At 46.3% G+C, this 14,734-nt stretch overlaps 1 long non-coding RNA gene across 2 annotated transcripts; it reads right to left on the reverse strand.

The window, feature by feature from the left end:
* Positions 1–1,085: 1,085 nt before the first annotated feature.
* LOC109458904 (uncharacterized) lies at positions 1,086–8,559 on the reverse strand. 2 transcript variants are annotated; one of them, XR_002139299.2, is made up of 4 exons: positions 8,398–8,559; positions 6,642–6,729; positions 1,838–2,021; positions 1,086–1,206 (listed from the first exon to the last, which is right to left on the reverse strand). It is a non-coding gene; the product is annotated as an uncharacterized LOC109458904 (long non-coding RNA). The 2 variants fall into 2 exon arrangements; XR_012498280.1 differs by lacking the exons at positions 1,086–1,206; positions 1,838–2,021 and adding an exon at positions 6,186–6,484.
* Between the last annotated feature and the right edge of the window lie 6,175 nt (positions 8,560–14,734).

Raw genomic sequence — 14,734 nt, forward strand, 5'->3', positions numbered from 1 at the left:
TGGCAGTTCTTCAAAGTGGTATGCATAGGGTTACCCTATGACCCAGTATATATCCAAGACAAATGTAAGCCTGCGTCCACACAAAAACTGGTGCACAAATGTTCATAGGATCCTTGTTCATGCAGCCCAAACAAGGGAACAACACAAATGCCCATCGACAGATGAATGGATAAACAGAAGACGGTATATCCATACAATGGAATATCACTCGGCCATAAAAAAGATTTAAGTGCATGCTGCAACCTGGATAAACCTTGAAAACATGCTAAGTGAAAGAAGCCAGACACGAACAGCCACCTATGGCATGATTTCATTGATATAAAATACCCAGAATAGGCAAATCCATTGCAACAGAAAGCAGATTAGGGGTGGTTCAGGGCCGAGGGTAAACAGGAGTGACTGCTAAGGGATATGGGCTTTTGTCTTGGGGATAATAAAAATGTTCTAGAATTGATGATAGTGATGATTGTACAACTCTGAGAGTTTACCGCTGAGTTGTATGTACGAAGTCTATGAGTGAATTGCATGGTATGTATGTGAAATCTCAAAGCTGTTAAAAAGTCATGCCACTAGTACAGAGCAAGCACGGGATGCAGCCAGGGGTTTTTTTTTACTCCAAAGCCGTGCTCCCCCATCAATGATACTGAATCCCCGACTTCACTGGGAGGAAGGATCCCTGGTGAGCTTGTTGCAGGTTTTCTGGCCCAGAGTCCAGCTCAGTAGACATGGTGATGTTCGGGGAATTGCTATGGTCAACAAGACCCATGTGGGTTAAGTGCAAGCAGTCCGAGGCCACATCTGGAAAGCCACTGTCCCCTGCTCTACATAGTGGGACTTCTGTGTCTCAGAGCCAGACATGGGCATCAGTCAGCGAGATGAGAGAAAGTAGAGATTTCAGAGGCCAATGTTTCTGTAGAGGGTGATTCCCCACCTTCCCCCCCAGAGGATGGGTAGAAGGAAATGAAGGAAGGAGAAAGAGAGAGACACAGAAGCTTGTGAACTGGGAGATGTATTGAAGGAAGAGGTGGTAGGGGGCTGGGTCAGAAACCCGTCCAAAGGATGTACATCAAAGAGAAAAGGAATGTCAAAGATTCGTGGAAATTACTCCAAAGAGGAGAGAGAGAGAAAGCAAATACTCACACCCCAGCCCAGTTTATCACCTGCCTGGGGCTTCCGGAAAGACTTGCTTCGTGCTCAAGAATAATCCTTGAGAGAAAGAGAATTTCAGTGAACTTGAGGTAACGTCAGTTCTCTGGTGTTTCTTTTTGAAAAACTAATCTGAACAAGCTTGGAAAGCACCCAGCGGTGGAGGTTAAATTTCAATCTTTTTGTGCTGTTACATCTTTGTTCCCTTTACCTTCTCCTTGAAGTGGAAGTGACTGGTGCTTAAGTAACTCCGGCTATTGAGTAATGTTTATTCAGACTGCAGGGGAACGAGATACGGCTTAAAAATGAGGTGGACATTTTTCTTTGAATGGCACAAGTTGAGCCTTTGAAAGTCAAGTGTATCCCCAATTGCGTAGTAAAATAAAGAGAGAGGGGCCAGTGGGCTAAAGGTCTCCCACAGATGATCAATGTACAGGAGTTAAGTGGAGCTCAAACAGTCTTATGAAGCCACCTGAGCTGAAGCCCCGGGTTATAAATATTGACTGGGGCCGGGATCGTTTCGAGCACATCTTAGATCTGTTGGCGAGCCTTTCAACCCAGAAACTTGAGGGCTTTGTAAATAAGCTTCTAAAACTCTGAGGAAAGTGACAAGTCATGTTCCCATATCCCAAACTCTCTCCAGCACCCCCTCAGAGGTAAGTGAAGATACTGACAAAGTAAAGAAACCTACACACATGGCGGTGATCGTGGTAACTGCCGCTGGAGGAACCCACGCTTTTGTATGTGTGGGCTTCTTCTGTTCAATCAGCTCAAGTTGTCTTGTAGAAGTGGCCAACGGGACGCAGACCAATCCAGAACACACTCAAAGATTTATCTTGGCAAGCTGTTATTTGATCTCAATATCTAAAAATGCACTTGCAAAAGCAGTACAGAGTAATTACTCATGTGTTTTCTTTTCGCTAGGATACACTAACAATTGAATCTATAGATCGATGATGGGGCAAGGAACCTACACTCTTCAGGGAAGCAAAGGAAAGTTACAATTTTCTCTGCCCTGGGTGATAGGTCCATTGATGGTAAGTGTTTGTGGAGACCCGTGAGGAAGCAGCCCTCTCTTTCTGCAGGGAGTGGTGTGGAGGAAGAGCTGAGGGTCTTGGCATACTCTCTCCCACCCACTCACCAGTACCTTGGACCCTGCGTCTGGAGAAGAAGATGGCATTCTATACTGAGAGGACCAATAACCTAACTGCCAGCCATTCCCACCAGACTATGACCAGGTAGGGCTCAGGCCCAATGAGAAATGGGAGGAAGGATTCAGGAAATTGTCCAGACCTTCTGAAGGGGACTCCAGGGTTGGTTTTCTGGATAGGGCTGAGTGGGTGGGAAGGACTCAAGACCCATGAGTTGGCCTGTACTTGTGGCTTTTTTAGAGTAAAGAATCTGAACTCCAGAACACTGCCATCTTTAATTCCTTCATACTCTGAGCATTTTACACTTTTATTCCCTGCTCTACCCCTTTTTAAATTTTTCATAAAGTTATCTTTGAAAAATCTCTGTCATTTCCTTTGAGCTAAGCTACAACAGAATTTCCCCCTTGCATGGGCATGTGACATCAGCAGAAAAGAAGAGATGTGTATGAGACCAAAGCAAGATGACACTGAGAGGGTTGAGAAGAGGGGTGTATGTGGCAATGCCCCTCCATCTGAGCCATCAACCCCTGGATACTCGTCCCTTCACATCACTCTGGAGGTTCTTTTTTAAAAATATATATATTGAGATCTGTTTACACATTATATAACACACCCTTTTAAAGTATACAATGAAGTGTCCTTTGGTATGTTTGCAAAGTTGTGCAAGCATTACTACCGTCTAACTTCAAAACACTTTTACCACCCTCCCCCCCAAAAAAACCATACCCATTAGCTATCACCCCACCAATCCCTCCATCCTCTCCAGCCTCCTAGTAGATTACACAACTAATAATCGACTTTCTGTCTCTATGGACTTGCCTATTCGGGGCATTTAATATAAATAGAAGCAGACATTTGTGACTATCTTCTTTCATTTAGCATAATGTGTTTAAGGTTCATCCACGTTGTAGCATGAATCAGTATTGTGTTCCTTATTATGGCTAAATAACAGTTCTTTGTATGAACATGCCATATTATGTTTATCTGTTCATCATTTGATGCGCACTTGGTTGTTTCCACTTTGGGACTGTTGTGATTAATGCTGCTATGAACATCAGTATACAGCTCTGCAGGTTTTTATCCGGGGATTTTTTTTTACCTCCTCCCTGCAAAAATGCCCAGGTTCAGGGCACATGAGGTGCAAAGAAGTAAGTACACCCCAAAGGTCTCAGTCTGATCCCTTTGGTATGAGAAAGGGGAGGATACTTAGATTTATTGAGTGCCTACTGTGAACTAGAAGTGCCTACTGTGAACTAGAAATGTTGTGTGATACATTTTCCTTTTAAAGATAAGACTTTCGCAAATCAGAAGAGAGATTACAAAAAAATAATACCCAAGAATACATGGCTGTTGGACTCAAAATTTGGTCCTGGTACCATGTGCAATGATATCTTATTAAGGACAGGGATCAAGTGTCCAATGATAGGCTAGTTCTTCAGAATTACCAATCATAAAGCTGGGAGGAAGTTTCATCTATTGGTGTGCAAATTTGAAACCAAAAGATGTTATGTGACTTTCTCAAGATCACACAGCTTGAAGGTGGCAGAAGCATGGTCTCCATTTGGGAGGAAGGAACGCTGGAAGTGCCCTGAGATATCCAGGAAAGACTTCTGTATTTCAGAGTTTAAGTTATGCTGCAGTAACAAAATTTCCCAAGTCTTATTGTCTTACAGCAGCAGCAGCTTCAATCTCACTCTCATGTTGCCAACTGCAAGGAGGCCACGTGGCCCTACTCCATGCATCTTCTCATCCTGGGACAAGTGCTGAAGGAGAAGCCTGTAGCTGGGATATTGTGTTCTCTCAGTGAAGTGAAAAGAACAAGAGGCAAAACCACACATTAACTCTTAAAGCTCCTCAGACATGGCTTCTGTCAAACCCACTCCTATTCCATTGACCAAAGCAAGTCACACATGGCCAAGCCTGAAATCAGGGGAGGGAAGTGTCCCCTGTGGTCACATGTCAATGACTGGGCATGTGTAGTCTTCTTACAGGGAAAGCAATAAATGGGAATATCAGTTCAATCAACCATAGCTTCTAGAAGGCACAGAATAGTTCCTTATAATCTGTAAGCCTTAGACTGCTGGAAAACATTCCTTCATTTAATGGCTTTTTATTAAATATCCCCTAAATGCCACATACTCTGCAGGGTGCTGCTGAGCAAAAGCATATATGTTTTCTGTCCTCATGGAGTTCATAGCTGAGAAAGACCAAGGTTAATTAGAGAAGTACATTAACGATGCTGGAATTCTATTAGGTTGGTGCAAAAGTAAGTGCGGTTTTGCAATTATTTTTAACCTTTTAAACCGCAATTACTTTTGCACCAACCTAATAACAGATGCCACAGAGGAGAGGTATCTGGTGTTATTTGTGTGTATAATGACCTTGTCAAGAGGATCCGAGAAGCCCAGAACCATGGACACCAACCCAGAGAAAGAACTGGCTTCCTGGGTCCCACTGTGATGCATGCCTGACCTGGTTGCAGCCATAGGTTTCATTGTGACACCATTTTGTATCATTAGCTGGGTGCCCATGAAGCTTCCGACATAAGGGGTGTAGGAATGACCAACCCCACAGCAGGACAGGGTTCACGTTGGGCTTTATGGAGGGAAGAGGGAGACCCCTGGCTGGAGGATCCAGAGGAGGCTGCTAGATGCTGTGTCAACAAGGCAAGGTCTGACAAGGGTACAGTTTCACCATTACTATCCAGCGGCCTCTCTCTGGCTAGGTGTCAGAATGGGTCCTCTGCTGAATGGCTATCATATGACACATCTGACTCATGTGGCTGTTGTCAGGGTGTGAGTGATGGAGCTATGCTCCCTCCCCTCCAAAGATGTCCACATCCTAATCTCCAGAACCTATGAATATGAACTTCCATGGCCAAAGGGATTTTGCAGGTATGATTTAAGTTAAGGGTCTTCAGGTGGGAAGATTAGCCCAGAGGGCCCAATGTAATCACAGGGGGTCTTAGATGAGGGACACTAGAGGCATGAAGGACACGTGAGACAAGCAGAGATTAGAGTGATCTGATGAAGGAACCACAGGCCAAGAAATACGGTGCCTCCAGAAGCTGGAAAAGGCAGGGAAACCAATTATCCCCTCCAGCTTCCAGACACACTGCGGCACCTGATTTCAGCCCACACTGTGGACTTCTAACCCACAGCACTGTAAGAAACCTTGGTGTTGATTCAAGCCACGCCATCTGTGGGAATTTGTTACATCATCAATAGAAAACGAATAAGATCATGGATGTACAAGTCTTGGAAAGTGCTGGAAAGTATTTGTGTTGCTCAGAGGCAAGCGGGGCAGGGATGGCTGCTGAATTGATGCCACCACGTTCCTGAAGATAAGTTTGTCAGACTCACCTCCCTATCTACTTGGGACCCTCTATTGGTGGATAAAGCTCTGAAAGAGCTAGGGGCTCAAGTTACCCCTCATGCACCCACGCAGGCACACCTACTGCCCCTCCCACAGAGGGGAAGACCTTGGGGCAGAAACAGGAACCCCTTCCCCCTCCTCCTGCTCTGGAGTCTCTGCTGGCCCTTGGCCCTGGTGTCACATTAAAATCACCTGGAGAGCTTTAAAACCATTTCAGAGATTGGGCCCCACCTCAGAGATTCAGATTGGCTGGGTCTGTCGTGTGGCCCAGGCATCAGCATTTTTAAACACTTCCCCAGGAGCGCCCAGTGTGCAGCCAGAGTTGGGAGCTGCTGGCCAACAGCGGCTGTCCCGCTGGTCTCTGGAAGAGTCGAACCCCCTCACTTTCAGGGATGCTGGTGTCCAATTTCTCCCAGCCCCTGCAGCCTGGCTGGCGTCAGCTTTGCCCACTAAGCCAGCTCCTCCCAGACAGGCAGGCTCAACCATAAATTTTAATTCAAAACTTTTCCTTTTTATTATTTTCAAATGCTCAAGGCCCTGAACATGATGGAGAAGTCTTTCTCATGCTGTGACCTGCAGAAAAGCAGAGAGCTTCTCTTTGATTTGAGCTCCCCTTCAAGAAGGTGCCAGTATTTCAGCATCCCACACCCTACACACACGCACATGCACACACATACGCACAAGCGACTCACAGTCGCTTGTGAGTGCGCGCATGCACATGCACACATAAAACTGGTTATTTGCAGCTGTGGATACTGTTCTCTCCAAGTGCGAGGCCAGTTACTCCTCAGCTCTGTATGGCGGCTCATTCTCTGTGGCCAAACGGAAAGAAAATCCAGATAATCATGGATAATGTAAGTGCTGACAAGTACGGCGCATGACTCCACCTGTGCAGGCCGCCGCCTCAATGCAACACATGTAACTTGCTGCGGCATGAGTTCCGGCTGTTCGGCGTCCCTGTGAGCTCACCTGCATTCCTGGGTTGTTTTGATTCTTGACCGTGCGCCTGATGCTGTGTGCCTGAGAGTGACTGAGCCCCTTCTGGCTGGCCTCCCACCTGGAATAGTGAAACCCAAAGCTGAAAGCTTGCTCAGCACCTGGAGAGAATTCCAGGTTTTGCTACGGGCCCTGTCCTCCACTTCTTGAGCCTAGAGTGGAAGGGTCCATCCTCAAGGTCACGTTGCCCCAGACAGCGGCCACTGTTGGTCCAGGAACCCTCAGGAAGTCCCATGGCTCTGGTGAGCTAAGGAATCTGATCCAGTGGGTTTGGGGCAGGGCCTGAGGTTTTCTGCATTTCTGACAAGCTCCCAGGGATGCTGACACTGCCCGTCCCCGGACCACTCCTTGAATAGCAAGGCCTGGGGGGGTTCCAAGTGGGTCTGGATCTAGGCCTGGAGCTTTAATGGAAATATCTCTGGTTTATAGGCAGAAAAGCCACAATGGGAGTCATAGGGTACAGTGGAAGGACAGCACCGAGGTGTGACCCATTCATGGCTGTGGCTGACAAGCAGTGATGATGTCGCTAAAAAGCCAGCAGTAGAAGAGGTCTCCCTTTTTCTGTGCTTCTCTTCCAGCCTCTACTCGGCCACACGGAAACCAAAAATGTTCCCTTGCTGGGTTCCTCCTGAAGCACCTGTAGACTAGGCAACACCTTCCCCATTGTCCGCCCTTCTCTCCAGCCTGCGCCCCTTCCCACATCCCACCCACTGACAGCTAATTCCCACCTCCTCTCAGCCTGGACCCAGGGATACCCCATCATCATCCGCAGAGGCCCAGCCCAGTAGTGGTCACCCCTCCTTCAGCTAGAATGATTCTCCTATTCCCCAGGCCTCGTAACACTGGACATGTCCTGCTCTGAACCTTCCCTCGTTGTGCTGTAATTGTCTCCCCTGCTGGCTTCTGAGCACCTCAGAAAAAGCACCTGCCAGGCACGTGGTCGGCATCCAGTCAATGCCTGTTTAAAATAGAAATACTGTCCAGTCACTCTGGCTTCCCCCTGTGCACAGAGCCATCTTTCACTAACAATATAACAAACATGCAGCCTGGTTCAGGGCTGGAGGAGGCACAAAGGGCATTATCAGTGCAGGAGACAACGCAGGGCAGAGAATTACTGCTCTAATAAGAGGAGACTGATGTCAAGTTACCTCTTGCTACTCCAACACTCCCCCATAATCGGCTTTCCTAAAGAAACTCCAGATCTGCAGCACAGACTTTCCCGCGAAGCTGGGAGGTGCATGGCGGTGGGAGCACTGAGGATGCTTCTGACGAAGTTATAGCCCCAGAGGTGAGGGTCAAGCTCTGGGTCTCTAAGGCCACGGGGCCTGTGGTGGACGTGAGGCCTCAGCACTTTCATAATGGGATAGGTTCATTTTCTTCCATCTTTTGGGGGGCGGTAGGTCTATGTTAAGGGCTTTGTGGGTCCCCGGGCACTCGCTTTTGGGGAAGACAGTCCCTGTTTTATCAAAGAGATTAAAATTCATCCCTGGCTAACACTGGAACACATTTTAATGTAAGTATTAGAATGATGGTTAACTTAGATGTAATATTATGTTTTGTAGATATTAAGTTCAATATGTATTCATTTTAGTTTTGCGTTTTCACTCCCTGTCTTTGAGGGCAGGGATCTGGGTGCTAAGTGAGCCCCCCACCTCTAGAGCCCACGTGACCCTCCTGGCTGGGAGTGGAGGGGGAGGGGGATCTGGGGAGCAGGAAAGGGAGGTTTCACCTTCGGCTTGTTTTATTATCTTCTCAGGCAGCCATCAGTGCTCAGCTCATGGCGTCTCTTTTCTTCCTCTTACCTGGAGTCTTCCTCTGAGCTCCAACCTCTCCATGAGAGAGGGGCGTGAGTTCCCTTTAGGGTAGAGCCAGGAACTCAGTGACAGCCCAACCTTAAGCCACCAGGAAGTCATGAGGACCAAGAAATCAACTCAGGGGTGTGCTCTTTTCTTGGAGAGGGGCTCTCCAGTGTGATTGCACAGTTGCTTCTTTTCGATATTGCATGAGCCCAAAGCTCGTTCTAAGGGCCCTGGCTTCTGCCCAGGGTGGCCCTTGCCCAGGCCCACAGCCCTGATCTCTGGCCATTCCTCTCCACCCTCCCTTCTTCCCCCTCTCCCCCTCCGCCTAGCCCTAGTGTAGGAGCCAGGTGTCTTCAATGCCTGGCCCCTGCCAGACGCCCCCGGAAACACACCTGCAGCCTGAAGCCTCCTAACCAGGGCTGGGCCAGGCAGGTGCACGCTCCTGCAGCCACCACCACTCCACATTCCAGGGTGCGCCTCACCTCCAGGCTGGCTCAGACAAGCAGCTCCCCCCACCCCACCTTCCCCCCAGCTCCGGATGCACAAACAGAGGCCTCTCCCTCTCCCTGGCTGGGCCTAATTGCAGCCTGGATGTGTCAGGAGGGACCGAGGAGAGTGCGTTAACAAGCCAGGAGGCTCTTGCTCTGAATTCTTTGGCAATCAGGACTCCTGTACCAAGTGTGAGGCCGAGAAATGGAGACGGTGCAGGGACGGGAGCTAATTAAGCTGTAAGGCATCCCCAGAGCCCCAGTTCATTTGTAATTATGTTCTCTGATCTCAGAAGCGCCTCGGGCTCTCTGGGAGAGCTGGGAAGAAAAGGGGGAGCAGATGATTGAGAAGTTGATCGGGACTTTTAGAATAGATTTTCATGAAACTGACATTTACATGGGTCTTGGAGACGCCAGCTCCCTAAAAAGAACCATAAACCGTGCCTAATTCTGCCACGTGATCTGAGGAGCTCCAATGGGTCAGCCCCAGGGGGTGCTGACTTGCTTTATGTAGGCCAGGGGACCCCTGTGTGGTGTGATTTGGGAAGGGCCCCCTTGCTCCTGCCCACAGAAATACTCTGGCCGAGCTCACTGATGCTGAAAAGCAAGTGTCGCTTTAATCCTGACGCTTCGGCAAAAATCCAAACAGTGTGTTTGCCTTAACAGGCACCACCCCTCAGTGGGAAGGAGAGTGACCCAATCTCTAGGACAGGAGCTATATCCCCAACCTCTATTTCTGATAAACAGTCAATAAATCAAAACAGAACCTAATATTTAAATCTAATTTTTCAAATAACTAACCTGGGGGCCAGAAAGAGTTTGTGACTTCAGTCAAGGGCACGCTGGCAGAATGTGGCAGAGCAGGACTTGCATCCCAGCCCTCTGGCCTCAAATCTAGCAGACTCTGCAGTTTATAAGAGGTAGTCTAAGGAGAAGAAGCTGGAAAGCTGGAGGACTTGTCAAGCATCACACGGCAGCCGCTGGTCCTGGGGCAGCGGTGCCATGCAGAAAGGGTGCAGCTTGAACTTGGTTCCCATTATCACCTGTGCTCATTTTTTGATTTGTTGACTGTTAGAAAGATCCAGGTTGGGGATCTAGCCATGCTCCAAAGGATAAATTACAAGCAGAAACTCTCACGCCGATGAGCTTACATCTGTTAAGCTCATCCCCGCATAGTAATAGGCCATGCTGACAATTGACTCCAGTCTGGACCCAGGACACGCTCCCCAGAAACCCCGTCCCCCAGACAGTCCCGCATAACGAAATATCAGCAGCTCGTCTGTGCCTTTCAGCCTTTGAAGAAAACCAGATAATACTGGGCTCAACTCAGTTTAGGCAGTGGCTAGTTCTTTTAAAAACAAAGAAGGAGACAGACAAAATTCCTGCCTGAATCCATTCACCCAGTCCTTGTGGCCAAGCCCCAGGAATTCTGGCCTGGCTAGGGAGACTCAGGCCTCAGCACTTTTCTGAGCAGTGAGGCCTGGGGCCAGAGTCTCTGCCCATGATTGGCAGCAAGGCGTGTCGGAGGGAGGGAGCGGGCCCTCGAGAGCCTTCCAAATCTGTAGAACGAAGCTAGGGGATCTTGAGACTACTTCTATTTATATTACAGATTATAAAATATAAACAACTATCGTCTCATAGAATTTTAATAAAAAGTCAAGAGGTAAGGAACTTAGCGCAGTGCCTGGTATAGAGTAAGCACCCCCAAAATAGTCATAAAGATAATGCATTTCTAGTTACAAAGGTAGCTTGCTTGTTATAAACAAATTTAGAAAACACTGAGACGTACAAAGAACACAATTAAACGAATCTATAATCCAAATCCCAGACATGGTACCTTATGGGTTTATAGACTTCCAGATTTTTTTTCTACCCATAAACTCAATATACCTATATCATAAACTGGATATGTGTATATCACACACCATAAATGATATATATCTAGTCACAAAAATGAGACCATGGTATATGTACTGTGTGACTATATTTGTACTTTATAGTGTTTCATGAACCTCTTTTCATACTAACAAATATTGTCTAATTCTTTGTTTTTCACAGCTGCATAGTATTCCATTCTATTACAAACTACTCTTCAATGAGCAGGCCTGTACATAAATATTCACTCACTCGCCTGATGGTTTTCTCTAGATAATTCTCAGAAGTTCAACTCTCAGATTTTAGGGACACACGGCACAGCTCCCCTCCAGAATGAACACACCAGTTTTCACCCTGAGATCTTTTCAGATACTAACAATACATTGACGTGAGTCAAGCCTCATTATTCATGGATTCCATGTTTGTAAATTTACAAAAAGCATTTGCAAAAGCATTCCAGAAAGTGTCTATTTAAAACATAATTCAAAGTTTTAATCTTTTAATGCCCCGGTACATAGTAAGCACTCAATAAACACAGTGTGTGTTGAACGAGTGGGGAAAACGTCAGAGGTTGTTGTTCAGTTTGGACCCCAGTTCAGCATAATGAATTTTTCTATTTTCTCTTTTTTAACCAGTATCTTTGGCTGGTTTCGTACAGGCATTTCTCTGAGGCACAAGCACCCAGCTGACATGTCCCTTCACAGAAAAGCAGACTCCAGGCATCCTTTATCTTTCACCACCCATGTAATTTGAAGGCCATCAATAGCATTGGGGAAAGTAGTTATGCAGCATAGATAATCATATTTCCCAAACTAAAAAGTAGGAAACAAGGATGTTATCAGATTTATAAATCTGTTTATGTGAAAGAAGAAAAATATTTGCAGAAGATTATACAGAGTTCAAATTTCAGTGTCCATGAGTAATTTTATTGGAACATAGCCATACCCATTTGTCACAGATCCTCTAGGCTGACTTTGCTACACCACTGTCGAGTTGTGTAGTTGCTACAGAGAGTATACGGTCTCCCTTGCATCCAGGCGTGACCACGGAACAAGTTTGTGGTCAATGAGATGGACAGAATGAGCCTTTTGCCGCTTGTTTGTCTCTCCTTCCTTCCTGCCAGCCACAGTGAGGATCTGATAGCTGTAGCACCAGTGACCATCTTGGGTCGTGGAGTGAAAGCCGCTAGTTGAAGATGGGGGAGCAAACCAGGTCTTTAGAGGGAGGCTGGATACCTGACACGAGGCAATATACGAGCATAGACTGCCTAGCTCTGGTCTTTGGAAGGAAATAACTCTCTTTCTGTTGTTTTAAGCCGCTGTTTTCTGTTACAAGCAGCTAAACATAATCCTAATACAGACTTTTAAGAGTTATTACTTTTAATCCTTGTAACAACAATATGACATCAACATTTTCCAAATGAGGAAACTAGGGCACTTAGAGATTATATAACTAACCCAAGGCCAAACACCTGAAGAGGGAGGAAACCAAGATTCTAGCCCAGGCAGTCACAGTTCAAATCTTAGTTCAAATCTTGTACTTTTAACAACTGTACTTTGCTGCCTAATATTTCAATAAATGATTGGCCTTCTTCCGTTTGGGATTGATTTCCTGGCTTCCTTCAGTTACTAATCATTAAAATCTGTTACTATTTGATATTGGCTTCTGAAGTGACCGACTACAAAATGGAGCGACCGTATCCATATTTATTATAGTCACAACTCCTGTGAACCATTAGGTATGTCGGCACACCACACATGCACCCATGTGCACACGCGGGTGGTTACATGTCCGTCTCAGTAAAATGGCAGGTGTGTCCGCCTCGCTCAACAGACATTGGGTTTTAGACTCTGCGCACTGATCAAGATCCTAAACCCACAAAGATATCCCATAATAAGCAATCATGTCAACTATCCAATATTTATTGTGCTTCTATAGCCAAAGAACACATCCTTTGTTGGCCATTGGCAGCCCCATTTTTATTTTTCCTAAATCAAAAGTTAGGTGGCGTGTCTTCCCACCAGCAGAATAGCTTCGCATACCTGGACCTGGACGTGGAGTCCTGCTTACATAGGAATACTTGGTTACCTTTCATAAGAACATGCTAGCTCGCGGGCCTGTTCTTTTGTTGTAGACCACTGTATTAGGTAAGGCTAGGCTGTAATACAATAACTAACCCTGACACTTTAGTGCCTTAACATAAAAAAGGTATGCTCCATGCCTAGTGTGAGGTGGCCTCCAGCTGAGGGACATTCAGGGCAGCTAGTGCTTCACACAGCCACTTAAAGACCCAGGCTAATGGCGGCCCTTGCATCTCATAGCTACACATATACTCTCTGGAATGTACGCCCTCCACGATTGCCAGGGAAGGAGAAGAGAAAACATGGACATCCCACCCCCACTGTTTTACACTTCAACCCTGAAGTGACACTTCACTTCCTTTCACCTCCCACTGGTCAGAACTAGTCATATGGCCTTATTTATCTGCAAGGATGCTGGAAAATGTGAGGGGCAGGGCACATTATGTATGGTGAGCAGAAAATGTCTCTGCCATCCCCTGTCAGCATCAACATGTCTACAATAATGAGTCCTACAAAAAATATTCTGTGTTGTTTCCTTAGTCTTTCATGGGGACAGGTGGGGAAACTCTAAGCTTCAATTAACGGGAAAGTACAGGTATGGAAGGACAATCTCTGTCCTGGTGACAGAATAGGTTAGGATCTTGATAAATATTTGGTGGTTGAGGAACAACGGTCAAGCAGGGCCTGAGAACTAATGCTTAGCTGCCTGAGGAGAAATATGCCAATCAGTCCTTCTGGGTCTGCCTTACAGGCCATGAAGAAGCCTGGAGCAGTACCTGTGCTTCCCACCTTCTCCGCTACCCTCTCTGATTCCCACCAAGAAGGATGCGAGGAAATAGTTGCACAGATTTATGGACTTTGGAAATAGATGCACTTGAGACAGGTACATTTTTATGTATACCCTGAGTCTAAATGCATTAGATTTCATTTAAGAGGTTTTGAAGAGTAAGGGTCAATTTTTCTTTTTTTACAGTTGGCCAATGCCAGATAATACTAAAGGACCTAGTTGAACCAGGGACTGGCTTACTTTGCTATGGATGATAAATCAGTCACTCACTCAAATATTTACTTTGTCTTTATCATGTGTCTGGTACAATGCTAAATACTTTGATGGTTGCAAAAGAAAAGTGCAGTGTGTGACAAGGCAATGAGACAAGTTTTGTAGTAAAATATGCCACTTTTGTAATATTTAGCTCAGAAGGCCCCACCCATCAAAGTAGTCTGTTTCAAAGGATGTACATGTATTTCTGAGTTAGCTGAGAAGGGCTGTGGCATCCTTTTATGGAAATGTCCCTAGCCCTGGGGTAAGGTCTCACAAGACTTCTGACCTCATTACTATTGTAACATCTCTTTTTCTGGTTCTATTGTTATCCAGCAGAGTTCTCCAGAGTTTACTTTCAATACTTGTTGCATATTCTCAGAAATCAAATATATACTCAGCAGAGAAAGACTAGCCATGGCCAGTGAATAGCTAGAAAATGTGCTGTGGCCTCTGAAGGCAAATCCCAAAGTACATTTTAAAACACTGTGGCAGATGATATTTTCCAAAACACTCTCTCTCATCGTATTACTCATCCTATCTGCTTTTGGAGAAAGCTGCCACTCACCCATCAAGAGGAGGAATCTAATAGCCCTCCACTAGAAACTGGGTGAGTTTCTGACTCACCTGTACCCAATAGAATGCACGGCAGTCATGCCGTCTGCCTTCAGTGTGAAATCCTAATGGCTAGTTCAGTTCTACCATGGGAGCTGAACCCTCTTGCCAGAGCACTGAAGCTGCCATGCTGTGAGGAAGCCCAAACTCTCCTACATGGAGAAACCAC

Source organism: Rhinolophus sinicus, linkage group LG07 (genome assembly GCF_036562045.2).
Source record: "Rhinolophus sinicus isolate RSC01 linkage group LG07, ASM3656204v1, whole genome shotgun sequence".
Taxonomy (NCBI): Eukaryota; Metazoa; Chordata; class Mammalia; order Chiroptera; family Rhinolophidae; genus Rhinolophus; species Rhinolophus sinicus.